Source organism: Rhineura floridana, chromosome 6 (assembly GCF_030035675.1).
Source record: "Rhineura floridana isolate rRhiFlo1 chromosome 6, rRhiFlo1.hap2, whole genome shotgun sequence".
In the NCBI taxonomy this organism is placed as follows: Eukaryota; Metazoa; Chordata; class Lepidosauria; order Squamata; family Rhineuridae; genus Rhineura; species Rhineura floridana.
The window spans coordinates 150,636,329-150,649,203 of NC_084485.1; positions in this window are offsets into that span (position 1 = coordinate 150,636,329).

A 12,875-nucleotide genomic window follows, 5' to 3' on the forward strand; every position below is an offset into this window, starting at 1 on the left:
TTATTTTTACCCCGCCCTTTCCCCAAAACTGGAACTCATGGCGGCTTCCAGATAAAAGCACACATATAATTAAAAACATACAAAAGTCTAGATTAAAATCAAATTAAACTATTTACAGTATTAAAACCATTCATACATACAGTTAAAATAATTCAAACTCAGTTTAAAATAATACAATTAGACAATAGCAATGCAGCACCCTTCAAGTCCTGTCCTTAACAGCTTTCAGTTCCAAAGTCTTGTTGAAATAAAAAAGTCTTTGCTTGCCAATGGAAGGACTGCAAGGAGGGGGCCATACTTGCTTCCCTAGGAAGGGAGTTCCAAACCCCCGGGGCAGCCACCGAAAAGGCCCTATCTTGCATCCCCACTAGTCGTGCTTGTGAGGATGTAGGTATTGAGAGAAGGGCCTCTCCTGAGGATCTCAGGGCCCGGACAGGCTCATATAGGGAGATACAGTCTGACAGATAGCCTGGACCTAAGCCAGACAGATAGCCTGGACCTAAAAATCTAGGTAGTTTTGGTCGGGCTACCAAACTCATCTTCCTGTATTTCTGTGCAGGGATATATATATATTATTTTTATCAGCTGATAAGCAAGAGGATTCCCTACTGCGGTTTGCTGCTCCTTTCTGAGAGGCCACTGTTTCTTTACAAAGGAGGAGGACAGGGAGAGAACCAGAACATGTGGCAGGGAGGCACACAATGTTTCCCCCAGCAGAGAAGCAACTGTGACAGAAGGGATCCTTTGTGAACCAAGGTAAGACACTTTTCAGTTTAGTTAGATGCTGTTTGTAAAAGTGCAATGCTCAAGTGTTCACAATATCTTTGCAAGGGAGGAAGATGAGGAGAAAATCAGAACAACCTGGCTACACCCCGATAACCCATTTTTGGCCATGCCCCCTGTGATGTTCCTGTATTAATGTATATATGGTAAGTGCTGTTTGTATAGAAGATACATGGTAAGTGGAATGAAAGAGGAGGGGGGAGTAAATGAGCAGTAGAATGCTGGATGATTGGCTGAGTGTTTGAATGGCTGGGAGTATAAATGGAAGAAAGACAGTTGAATCTGGGTGGAGAATCTGTGGTGAATCTGGGTGGACGTTGCTGGGTTGTTTGAAAAGTGTTTGGTGGTGTTTGGAGGTGGATGTCAGGAGCGTGTGGAGAAAGAGAGAGTGGGAGTTCTAGTTCATGATAAGTCAAGTATCACAGAAATAGATGAAACCATATGCTTAAGTACCATTAGAAAAGTAATCTTGTTATCTCTGTTATTTAATAAAAACTATATTTGGTTTACCAAAGGCCTGATCCTTGGCTGGGGTTTCACAGACCAGAAGGGAGGGTAAGGTAATGAGCAAGGCTGAAGGGAAACAGTAACAAATGGTGGCAGCGGTGAAGAGGAGATTATAACATTCATAAGTATCTAGAGCAACCCTGAGTTATGAGTTATCTGCAGCGATACAAGGGGGTTGGGGACAGCTTAAGCACGCAGTCACAGAGGTAACCTGATTGAGAGAGACTCAGGCAGAGTCTCTGGGGATACTGGTTACAGGACGTGACTGGTGGTGCTGCCTAGCAGGGGGATCTGGTGAGGTCTATGCTAGAGCGGAGAGAGAAACCATAAAAAAGGACAGTCCGGACTGGTGGAGTCCCTGGTGGTGCCTAGTGACAGGCAGTAGCCATGAGCAGGTAGGAACCTGACAGGGAGAGCCAGGGAAGGGCACTACAGGTGTTGGCTGTAGCGGTGGGATACGGACAAAAGAGAGCCCCTAACGGTTGTGTGACAAACAGAAATAACAAATAAAGATTACTTGTGAGAGTGACAGGCAAAGAGTGTGTGGCAAAGAGTGAGTGAACTCAAACACCATGGCGGAATATATAAAAATGAAAAGAGAGGAGCTGGTGGAGAAGTGCATAACATTCAATTTACCTCATGAGGGTAAAGGAGTAGACGAATTGAGGGTGGCACTTATAGGATTTACAACTGCCCAGCAAAAACAACCTGTCAGGGAAGAGACCCCAGAAGGGTACTTAAGCAATCCCGCTTATATAGAGTATTTGAGAGAAAAGTTGAGATGGGAGGCTGAGGAAAAAGATAAACTGCGAGAGTTAGAAACTGAGAAGTTGAGGATGGAAACTAAGAGATTGAGGAGGGAGGCTGAGGAAAAAGACAAGCAGAGGGTCTTTGAAACGGAAGAGAAGGAAAAGCAGTGGGAGTTGCAATTTGAGAGAATGAGAGTGGATGCTGAATTACAGGTGGAAAAGTTAAAATTTGAAAGAGAGAAGTTTCATTCCGATGAAACAAGAAAGGACAGAAATGATACAAAGATAAAGGTTACACCAAAAGACTTTGCAGTGTTTGAGCCTGGACAGGATCCACAAATTTACCTCAGTACTTTTGAAAAGGCAGCTCAATTGTGGGGGCTACCGGAGGATAAATATATGCAATATTTATCAAACCTGATCAAAGGGGAATTGGCTGAGGTATACCAATATTTCCCCTCAGACAAGCCCGTCACATATGCCGAGTTTAAAGAGGCAGTATACAAAAGATTCAGACTGGGACCTGACTATTTTAGAAAGTTATTCCGAAACTGTCAGATCCAAGCAGGGAGGTCTTTTGTTGAACTGGGAGCAAAGTTGATGGATATATTTGGAAAGTGGATGAGCAGAGCCAAAGCTCAGTCAGTGGAAGAGGTGAAAAGCCTCATGATACTGGATCAATTTTTCCATCAGTTACCACCAGAAATAAGGCTCCTGGTCAAAGACCGTTCCCCTGCAGGAGGCCGCAGAGATGGCGGATCACTTTGCCTCCAACAGAACTGGCTGGGTGGGGAAAACATCAAGAGAGTTTAAACCCAGACCATATAATGGTGGCAAAAAGGATGTGGTGCCACAGCAAGTGAGTCCTCCAGTAAAATCTGAAGGGCACAGGACACCCCAGAGTGGATCTGTGTACCCTAAAATGGAGGAGAAATTATGCTATAAATGTGGTAGACCGGGGCACCTATGTTTTCAATGTGAGGTTGCCAACCCCATTAGTAATACTGCTCAGGCAAGGGCAGTAAAAACAGAACCAAAAGATCTAACAACGAAAAAGGTTCAGTTCTGCCAGATAAACTGGACAGAAGTAAAAGACTTGGATTCGAGTCTAAGAGAAGAAGTGTGTGTTCAAGGGGCAAATTATTGGGCATTGCTTGATACTGGTGCCGCTCAGACGTTACTGAGGCCAGATTTAATAAAATCTGAGGAAATATTACCTCAGGAAATGGTGACTATCCAAGGAGTGAGGGGTCAACCAGAAAATTTACCAATGGCCCTAGTGAAAATGCAGTGGAGAGGCCGAGAGGGAAAATATAAAGTAGGTATTAATGCCCAACAACAAGAACCAGTGATACTGGGAAGAGATGTAATGGGGGCACAAGGAAAAATATATGTGGTAACCAGACAACAACTTGGCAGAGAGACAGAAGCCATGTTAACACAGGCTGAAGAAAACAGGGTGCAACCTGTTTTTGAGCCTACGGTCACCATAGCAACCCCTGGAAGGCCTGCTGAAGGAGACAAACTGTATCAGCTGGTCTCTGGGGAAGAGGCAGAGCAATTCAGGGAAGAACTGAATAAGGATACAAGTTTGAAGCAAATAAAGGACCAAGCCCTGACACAAAAGATTCCCTTTACTGACAAGCTGAGGAATCAAATTGTGTGTGAGAATGGGATTTTATATAGACTGTGGATGCCTGCTGAGAGAAAGGATGAATGTGAACCAGTGAAGCAATTGATAGTACCTAGCAAATACAGAACCAGATTGCTAGAGGTAGCCCACGATGTCCCATGTGCAGGACATCTGGGAATAAAAAAGACCAAGAGGAGATTGGCTGCACACTATTATTGGCCAAATTTCTCCAAAGATGTAAAACAACATTGTCTATCTTGTGGTATATGCCAAAAGGTGGGAAAAAGTGGAGTAAAGACTAAGGCACCCTTAAAGCCCCTTCCTATAATTGGGCAACCCTTTTACAGAGTGGGAGTAGATTTGGTGGGCCCTTTTTCCAAACCCACAAGGCATGGCAAGAAATATCTAGTGGTGGTGGTGGATTTTGCCACCAGGTACCCAGACACGGAAGCATTAAGATCCGTAGAAGCCCCTGTAGTAGCAGAGGCTTTGTTAAAAATCTTTATGAGGCTGGGTTTCCCTCGTGAAGTGGTGACGGATCAAGGCAGTGTATTCATGGGAGAAGTGATGCAATGTATGTGGAAGTGTTGTGGTCTAAAACATCTAAAGACCACCACTTACCATCCAGCCACTAACGGATTGACTGAGAGATTTAATGGGGTTCTGAAGGGCATGATAAGAAGTTATGTTCAAGATCACCCACAAGACTGGGATGAACGTTTGGGGTGCTTCTTATTCGCATACAGAGAAGTCCCTCAGGAGTCAACAGGCTTCTCACCCTTTGAACTGATGTTCACTAGAAAAGTGAGGGGACCCTTGGAACTGTTAAAAAATTCATGGGAAGGAACCCTGGGAGAGTACAAAACATCTGTAGTTGATTTTGTATTAGACTTCCGTAGCAAATTAACATCGATGATGGAAGCTGTGCAAAAGAATTTGAGTCAAGCACAGGAGAAGCAAAGTTACTGGTATGACAGAACAGCCAGGGAATGTGTGTATGATGTGGGAGATCTGGTTATGGCATTCATACCCAGGAAACATGATAAATTACAGGCTAACTGGGAGGGACCATATACCATAAGAGAAAAGCTTGACACAGTGACGTATGTAATTACCACAGACCAATTAAACAATTAAATGTTAAAGCCTTACCATACCAGGGATGCAAAGGTGTTGCAAGTTACCGTATTCCCTGAGGGAAGTGGGCCTGAACTTCCGGATTTGGTACAGGAAAGCAAAGACAAAGGAGGGGTAGATCAATTGGAATGGTCAGAGGAGGTGAAGGAGGAAGTAAAAGAAGAGATTCTGAGAGTTTTGGAAAACTATGGGAATCTCTTTAGCAATAAACCTAGCCGAACCAGTATAGCCAAACATTCCATTGATACTGGAGATCATGCCCCAATTAGATCTGTGCCGTACCGTGTGAATGGGAAAGTTGTGAGTGAAGTAATCTATTTAGGACATAAGGTGGGGAGTGGGAAAATCACCCCCTTATGGAGCAAGGTGGAGGCAATACAATCATGGCCTATCCCCTTAACTAAAAAACAAGTTAGGGCATTTCTAGGTGTGGCTGGTTTTTATAGAAAGTTTGTGAAAGATTTTGGGGAAATAGCAACCCCCTTGCAAAGAAAAAGTGCTCTGAGCTTGTGGTATGGACTGAGCGTGTGGTATGGACGGATGAATGTCAGAAGGCTTTTGATCTGCTGAACCAAGCCTTGTGCCAAGGACCTATATTAATAGCACCAGACTATGAGCAACCATTCATTGTGGCTACGGATGTGTCGGACCTCGCGCTGGGAGTCGTCTTGCTGCAGGAGAGAGAAGGCACCAGACATCCAGTGGCGTATCTGAGTCGCAAGCTGACGACGAGGGAGAAAAACTATTCGTCTGTCCAAAAGGAGTGCCTAGCGGTCGTGTGGGGACTGAACAAGTTGCGCCCATACGTGTGGGGACGAAGATTTATGGTGACGACGGATCATCGGGCCTTGTTATGGTTGCAGACTATGAAAAACCATAACACTATGCTGCAGAGGTGGTCCTGGGCCCTACAAGACTATCAAGTGGACTTCCAGTTCATAAAAGGCAAGGACAATGTATTGGCCGATGGACTTTCAAGGCAAGTGGCCGGGACTGCAGTGACGTGACCCAGACGGAGGAACAAAAAAGACATTTTCCCCATACAGACTTGTTTTACTTGTTAACGCGACGTATAAATCCTAGAGCAGGAATAATACTCTGCCGTTATTTTAAGGGGGGGGAAATGTGATGTTCCTGTATTAATGTATATATGGTAAGTGCTGTTTGTATAGAAGATTGGGAGATGTTGACCTGGTGTTTGGTGGGATGAGGCTGCCCCTGCAGGACCAGGTCCGTAGCCTCGGGGTCATTCTTGATTCCAAGCTGTCCATGGAGGCTCAGATTTCGGCCGTGAGCCGGGCAGCTTAGTATCAGTTACACCTTATACGTAGGCTACAACCCTACCTCCCTGTTCAACAGCTCCCACTCGTAATACATGCCCTGGTCACCTCTCGATTGGACTACTGTAATGCGCTCTACGTGGGGTTACCCTTGAAAACGACCCGGAAATTGCAACTTATACAGAATGCAGCAGCGCACTTACTTACCAACAGCCGCCGCCGTGATCACATTACGCCGGTGTTATTTGATCTACACTGGCTGCCGGTTGTTTTCCGGGCCCGATTCAAGGTGTTGGTATTAGCCTTTAAAACCCTGTACGGTTTCGGCCCAGTTTACCTGAAAGAGCACCTCCACCGACTTCCAGGAAGGGTTGCTTTGCCTGTGCTGCCTCTGAGACGAGCTTGTCTCAGAAGAAGCTTTTTCAGCTTTAAAATCAGTCACAACGCTCTTTTTGACTGATAAAGATTTTCTCCCAGTCAGGGAGAAACGTGAGATTAACCACAAAGCCTGTTTTTGTGGGGAGGACTGGATTTCATTTATCTATGAGAGAAGGTTCAAACTGCAATGCCGGATGGACTTTCATCAAGCTCTTGCTGATTACAGCGACACGTTTATCTTTTCTTTAAAGAAAAACGGACTTCAACAGGCAGATAAGCATCCTTCTTTCTATTTTCTTTTTCCACTTGGCTTAAATTGGTGTAGCAAAAAAGAGATTTGTCAATGAATCAGCTGTGAAGAATTCCTAGGTGAGTTTTTGGCTTTTCTCTTTCACTAACGAAATTAAGGAGGAAAGAAATCAAAAAAGCTTATCTTTGTTTTTATCGCAAAAGGCTGTCCTGGAGGTGCATTCTAAAGAAACCAATGGAAGAGGGATTTCTATTTCGAGCAGGGGGGAACAAAAACTTTTTTTTTGGTCTATTTTATTTTGACGAATCTGCTTATTCACGACGCCACTAATTGATTTGATGTTGGGAACTAAGTTTGTTTTTGTATTCCTGAATACATAGAGATAAGCAGGCTGTATTGTCTACACTGATATAAGCAAGCCTGGAACATTAACCCAATTGTGGCTGAAATAATTTTTGTTTCTGTGGTTTTAAGAAAGACAACCAGGAAAGTGATTGAGACCATGGAAGAAATTATGTTTCAGAAAATAATGGGTGAGATTGAGATAACGAAACAAACCCTGAGACAGGGTAGACAGGAGATGAAAATTGAATTTAACAAAATGATGCAGGAGCTTAAAGAAACAATGGATTTTGTGAGAGAGGAGTTTGATGGGATAGGGAAGCTACAAGCCCTGGAGATTGGAACAAATGTGAAATTGGAAAAAGATTTGGAGTTTATGGATGTTAGAAATAAAGTTTACTGTTTGGAATTCAACGTTGTCTCTGAAGAAATTAATGAAGATTTTGGTGGTAAAGTTATCAATGTCTTGGATAATTTTCTGGACTGGAATGATGTGATGGAGTTTGAAATAGAAAAAATCTATGGAGTTGGCTACAGATATGTGACAGTGGAGAAACTTTTAAGAAATGAGCCAGTGCATTTTGTAAAAAAGAAGAACAGAGATATGACTTTGCAGCAATATTTCAGCAACATATTCAGAATTCTTGACTGGAATGATGTGATGGGGCTTGACATAGAAAAAAGTTATGGAATTAACTACAAATATGTGACAGAGCAGAGATGCACCCAGAGCAGAGATGTGACTTTACAACAATATTTCAACAACATATTCAGAATTGATGGCAAGGACATATTTGTGATGGGGGAAATTCCCATCAGACTCTTGTTATATGACTATGGCTATGACAGCAAGATCATCATGGGATACTGATAATGGATGAATGGATACTGAAACCACTGGATTTAACAGGACTATTGAAGATGGAAGATGGAATTAATATTGATAATTGAAGAATGGTTATGGAAATTATTGGATTTAACAGATTTGACGAGATGGATTAATTGATATGTTTACTTGGACTATGGCTATGACAACAAGATTATTATGGGATACTGATAACGGAAGAATGGCTAATTAAATTACTGGACTTAACAGGATTATTGAAGATGGAAGATGGAACTAATATAGATAATGGAAGAATGGCTATTGAAATTATTGGGCCTAACAGATTTGAATTAGATGGATTAAGCGATATGTTTATTTGGAGAAAAATTGAAAGATATATCTCTCAAGGAATTGAAACCTCTCTTGGACTTTTTGTGGAAAGAATAAAATAATGTTTATGAGATTTGATGATTAATTAAGATAACTACTGGAGGAAAGTGATTTTATAATATAATTTTAGAGATAGGATTGTTATATATTGTAGACCTATAACTGATCTGCGACAAATCGGAAGTCAACATTTTATTTTATTGTTTGGTTGTTTTTGTTTTGTTTTGTTTCTTGTCTTTGAAAATTTGAATAAAAATTAATGATAAAAAAAAAGAAAGAGCGCCTCCACCGCCACCAATTATGCCGCCCGACCAGATCAGCCACGCAAGGCCTTCTCTCAATCCCACCAACCAAAACTGCTAGGTTGGTGGGTACTAGGGAGAGGGCTTTTTCTGTGGTGGCCCCCACTCTCTGGAACTCCCTCCCGTTTGATCTCCGACATGCCCCTTCCCTGGATGTATTCCGCAAGGCCCTGAAGACGTGGCTATTTCAACAGGCCTTTGAGATCTTTGGAATGGGTTAATCTTCATGATTTTGTCATCTATTATATGCTGTATATGTAAATGTTTTTATAAATGTACTGATGACTGTCCAGTATTTTATTTATTGAGATTAATGTGACTGCATTTGATACTATTGTATTTTATCCCATTTTAATGTATGTCGTCTAGAGTGGCTATCTACCAGATAGGCGACACACAAATTAAATATTATTATTATTATTAAGATACATGGTAAGTGGAATGAAAGAGGAGGGGGGAGTAAATGAGCAGTAGAATGCTGGATGATTGGCTGAGTGTTTGAATGGCTGGGAGTATAAATGGAAGAAAGACAGTTGAATCTGGGTGGAGAATCTGTGGTGAATCTGGGTGGACGTTGCTGGGTTGTTTGAGAAGTGTTTGGTGGTGTTTGGAGGTGGATGTCAGGAGCGTGTGGAGAAAGAGAGAGTGGGAGTTCTAGTTCATGATAAGTCAAGTATCACAGAAATAGATGAAACCATATGCTTAAGTACCATTAGAAAAGTAATCTTGTTATCTCTGTTATTTAATAAAAACTATATTTGGTTTACCAAAGGCCTGATCCTTGGCTGGGGTTTCACAGACCAGAAGGGAGGGTAAGGTAATGAGCAAGGCTGAAGGGAAACAGTAACAAATGGTGGCAGCGGTGAAGAGGAGATTATAACATTCATAAGTATCTAGAGCAACCCTGAGTTATGAGTTATCTGCAGCGATACAAGGGGGTTGGGGACAGCTTAAGCACGCAGTCACAGAGGTAACCTGATTGAGAGAGACTCAGGCAGAGTCTCTGGGGATACTGGTTATAGGACGTGACTGGTGGTGCTGCCTAGCAGGGGGATCTGGTGAGGTCTATGCTAGAGCGGAGAGAGAAACCATAAAAAAGGACAGTCCGGACTGGTGGAGTCCCTGGTGGTGCCTAGTGACAGGCAGTAGCCACGAGCAGGTAGGAACCTGACAGGGAGAGCCAGGGAAGGGCGTCACACCCCCATGACCCCTTGTTGGCCATGCCCCCATGCAGCTCCACCAGGTTCAGTGAGCACTAGCCACCACTTAGTAATACCTTGTCCTGTTAAACCCCACTCTTACAATCTGGAGACCGTAGCTATATGTTTCTGCTGAGCTCAGGTTGGCTGACAAGCTTGGCCAATAGATAGGCCACTCTAAAAATGAAAGTCTATAATCAATAAATTGAATTAATGGTTTATTGCCAAGGACTTCAGTCTTGCATGGCACTACACTATCTTGCTCTATCTGATTGCACATTGAAAGACCTATGCTATGAATTATCATAATGCAACTTTGTCCCCTGGTTTTACTTTGTCCTTACTCGGAATCACCTTGGTCTGAGACAATCACAGACATTTCAAAGAAGACCATGATGGCTGTCTTAGCTTAGTTAGGCCAGAGAGAGGGTCTATCACTTTACTGACTAGAAGAAGCTAAGATTACTTCAATTTACAGGCAGATGGAAGGACAATGCTCCATGTTGAGAGAGACAAAAGCCAACTCAGATCTTCTTTCCTGTCCAAGTCTCTGACTTGCTTTCTGCTCCTCTGCCTTTTGACACTTCGCACTTTAGGTGAGAGAGTGTCATAACTTTGTGGCTGAAGTGATTAATTAGAGGCATCATAGGGTTGGGGAACATGTGTTGGACTACATATCTGCCCCCACAACAGCAGGGCTCAATAAGTGAAGTGTCATATTTTCCTACTCTCCTCTTCACCGCTCTAATCAACTGTGACACATAGACCAGCTGTTCAGAGATACACCCACCCCCTCTCCTGTCCCCAAAGGACTGATCATTTAAAACATGAGCCAGGATAATGAGTTGATGAAGTCTAGGTAAACTGTTAGCTGGGGAGAATTCTGTTAGTAACCTGAGAGTTGTATTGGTCAGAAAGGTGAGAAGACCCTGTCGGAAAGGCAAAGGAGGTTCTGCATGAGTGGAAGGGGAACTCTTGCCTTTTGAGCCTGTAAGAGAGGGAGACCAGAAAGAGTGCCAGCAGGGTCTGGTGTGGACCCCAACAGCTGTAAAAAGACACCCAGCTATATGAGAAGGTGTTGTATCTCCCCCTGCCAAAACTCACTCTTCAGGAAGAAAGAGTTATTTTTCCTTGAGACTTTCTCATGCCACACACTACTAGAGCCCCCACTTCCACACTCCACCTGGTGCAAGTAATTCCACAGACTGAATCTTTAAGCCAAGATGTTGCTAGGGTCCTTGTTTTCTCCTCCAAGTTACACAGGAAGTGGATTGGACTGTGAAGGACCAAGCCAAATTGTGTTTGCATTTTGACAAATTTGTAGGGCACGACTTCTCAGAGGAAGTCAGGTCTCATGCTCCCCTGGTGCATTCACTATAGCTGCTCAATTTCCCTGCTTTTAAGATTGATAGAAATGTCTGTGGGTTATAGGTACATTCTTAAACTGCAAGGATTTTTTTACCTATTAGTGAATTCATATTTCTATTATAAAGACATTTTGTACATTATATGCCTGCTTCCTCTTTCCACACCTCCAGATCATTTTGAGGGAGCCAATATTCTGTTCAAAGGCAGGGAAGACTGGCAGAGATGTGTAGAATTTTAAAACAATGGGGGCTATGAGGTGAGCCATTCCGTACATTGAAGGGGACGTGACTTCCTACCTCAAGGGGATGAACCTGGGCTCCCATGTCACTGACATTAATAGTTAGGAGCATTCTAAGTCACATGGGTATTCTACTGTACGTTCAAATAATATTCTTTATCTTCCTTAAAACCAAGCAATGTGCATGCATCCATTAAACAGTATACTGTGACAGCTGCTGACAGCTGTAGAGTTGATTGCTTACTCATAGTATAGAATGCTTGACTGATGTCTCATCAGTGGGAGCTAATGATCAATGAGTCTGCAGACAGATGATGATGATGTATTAAATTTATATCCCACCCTTCTTCTCAGTAGGAGCCCAGGGTGGCAATAATTTCAGAATAATAATTAATTTTCTAGTTTTTGGAATTAAATGCCCATCAGCTTGGATGTGATACCCTCCAGCTGAGGGGAAGGGATGGAGAAACAGGAAATGGCACTTTAAATTGAAACAGAGAGAGTTGGAGTTTGCTGGAATGGGATGCTACCCTGTTGGAGGGATGCGCGAATTGGTCTGGGGGGAGGTGTGTATTGTCCATTGCAGTAGTGCCTGTTTGTCACCACTTACATTCTTTTGTATATTATATTCCGGCTCTGGGTCGACTGGGAAGGCCTCGGTCCGGGCAGATGGCCTGCCGCCCTCATATGGCGGCAGGTGTTACAGGCCCCGGGCAGCAGCTATTGCTGTAAACCACCCAGAGACCTTCTGCTATGGGGTGGTATATAAATGTAATAAATAATAATAATAAATAATAATAATATTCTAAAGCTATTCTGTGTCTCCAGTGGTAAAGTGCAGTACTACCCCTGCAATGCCTCATCATCTTGGAAGTTTAGAGCATGTAAATACTTATAGTATTTCTCATCAAAGTCAAGAGGAACTGGAAACTTCCATAGTTTCTGAGTGAGAGGTTTCTGTCACCCCACTCTGTATAGGAATTGAGAAAACTGAGCAAGCAGAGTGATGTGGGCTGTCAAACAGCAGGGCAATAATAACCTCATTATTACCTCAGAGATGCTAGGGCTGCCGACGCAGCAGCCCTTCTGCTGACCACACTGCTGCTTGACAGTTTGCAATGTCCGTAATTACAAGAGAGGCTCCTGCTGCACACCTTGCTTCTCGTTAGCTCCCCGCTGCTATGCCACATGGGCAGATGAGAAGGACTCCAGGCTGCATTACTGTAACGTGCTCTATGTGGGGATACCCGTGAGGTTGGTCCGGAAGCTGCAGCTGGTGCAAAATGCAGCGGTGAGACTGCTCACTGGGGCAGGATATCATCAACATGTCACCCCTCTGCTGAAAGAATTGCACTGGCTGCCCATTTCCTGCCAGGCTAAGTTCAAAGTTCTAGTTTTGTGTACAAAGCCCTATACAGCTTGGGACCAGGATACGTGAAAAACTGTCTTATTCCTTATGTACCCAGTCAATCACTGTGCTCTGTGGGTGAGGC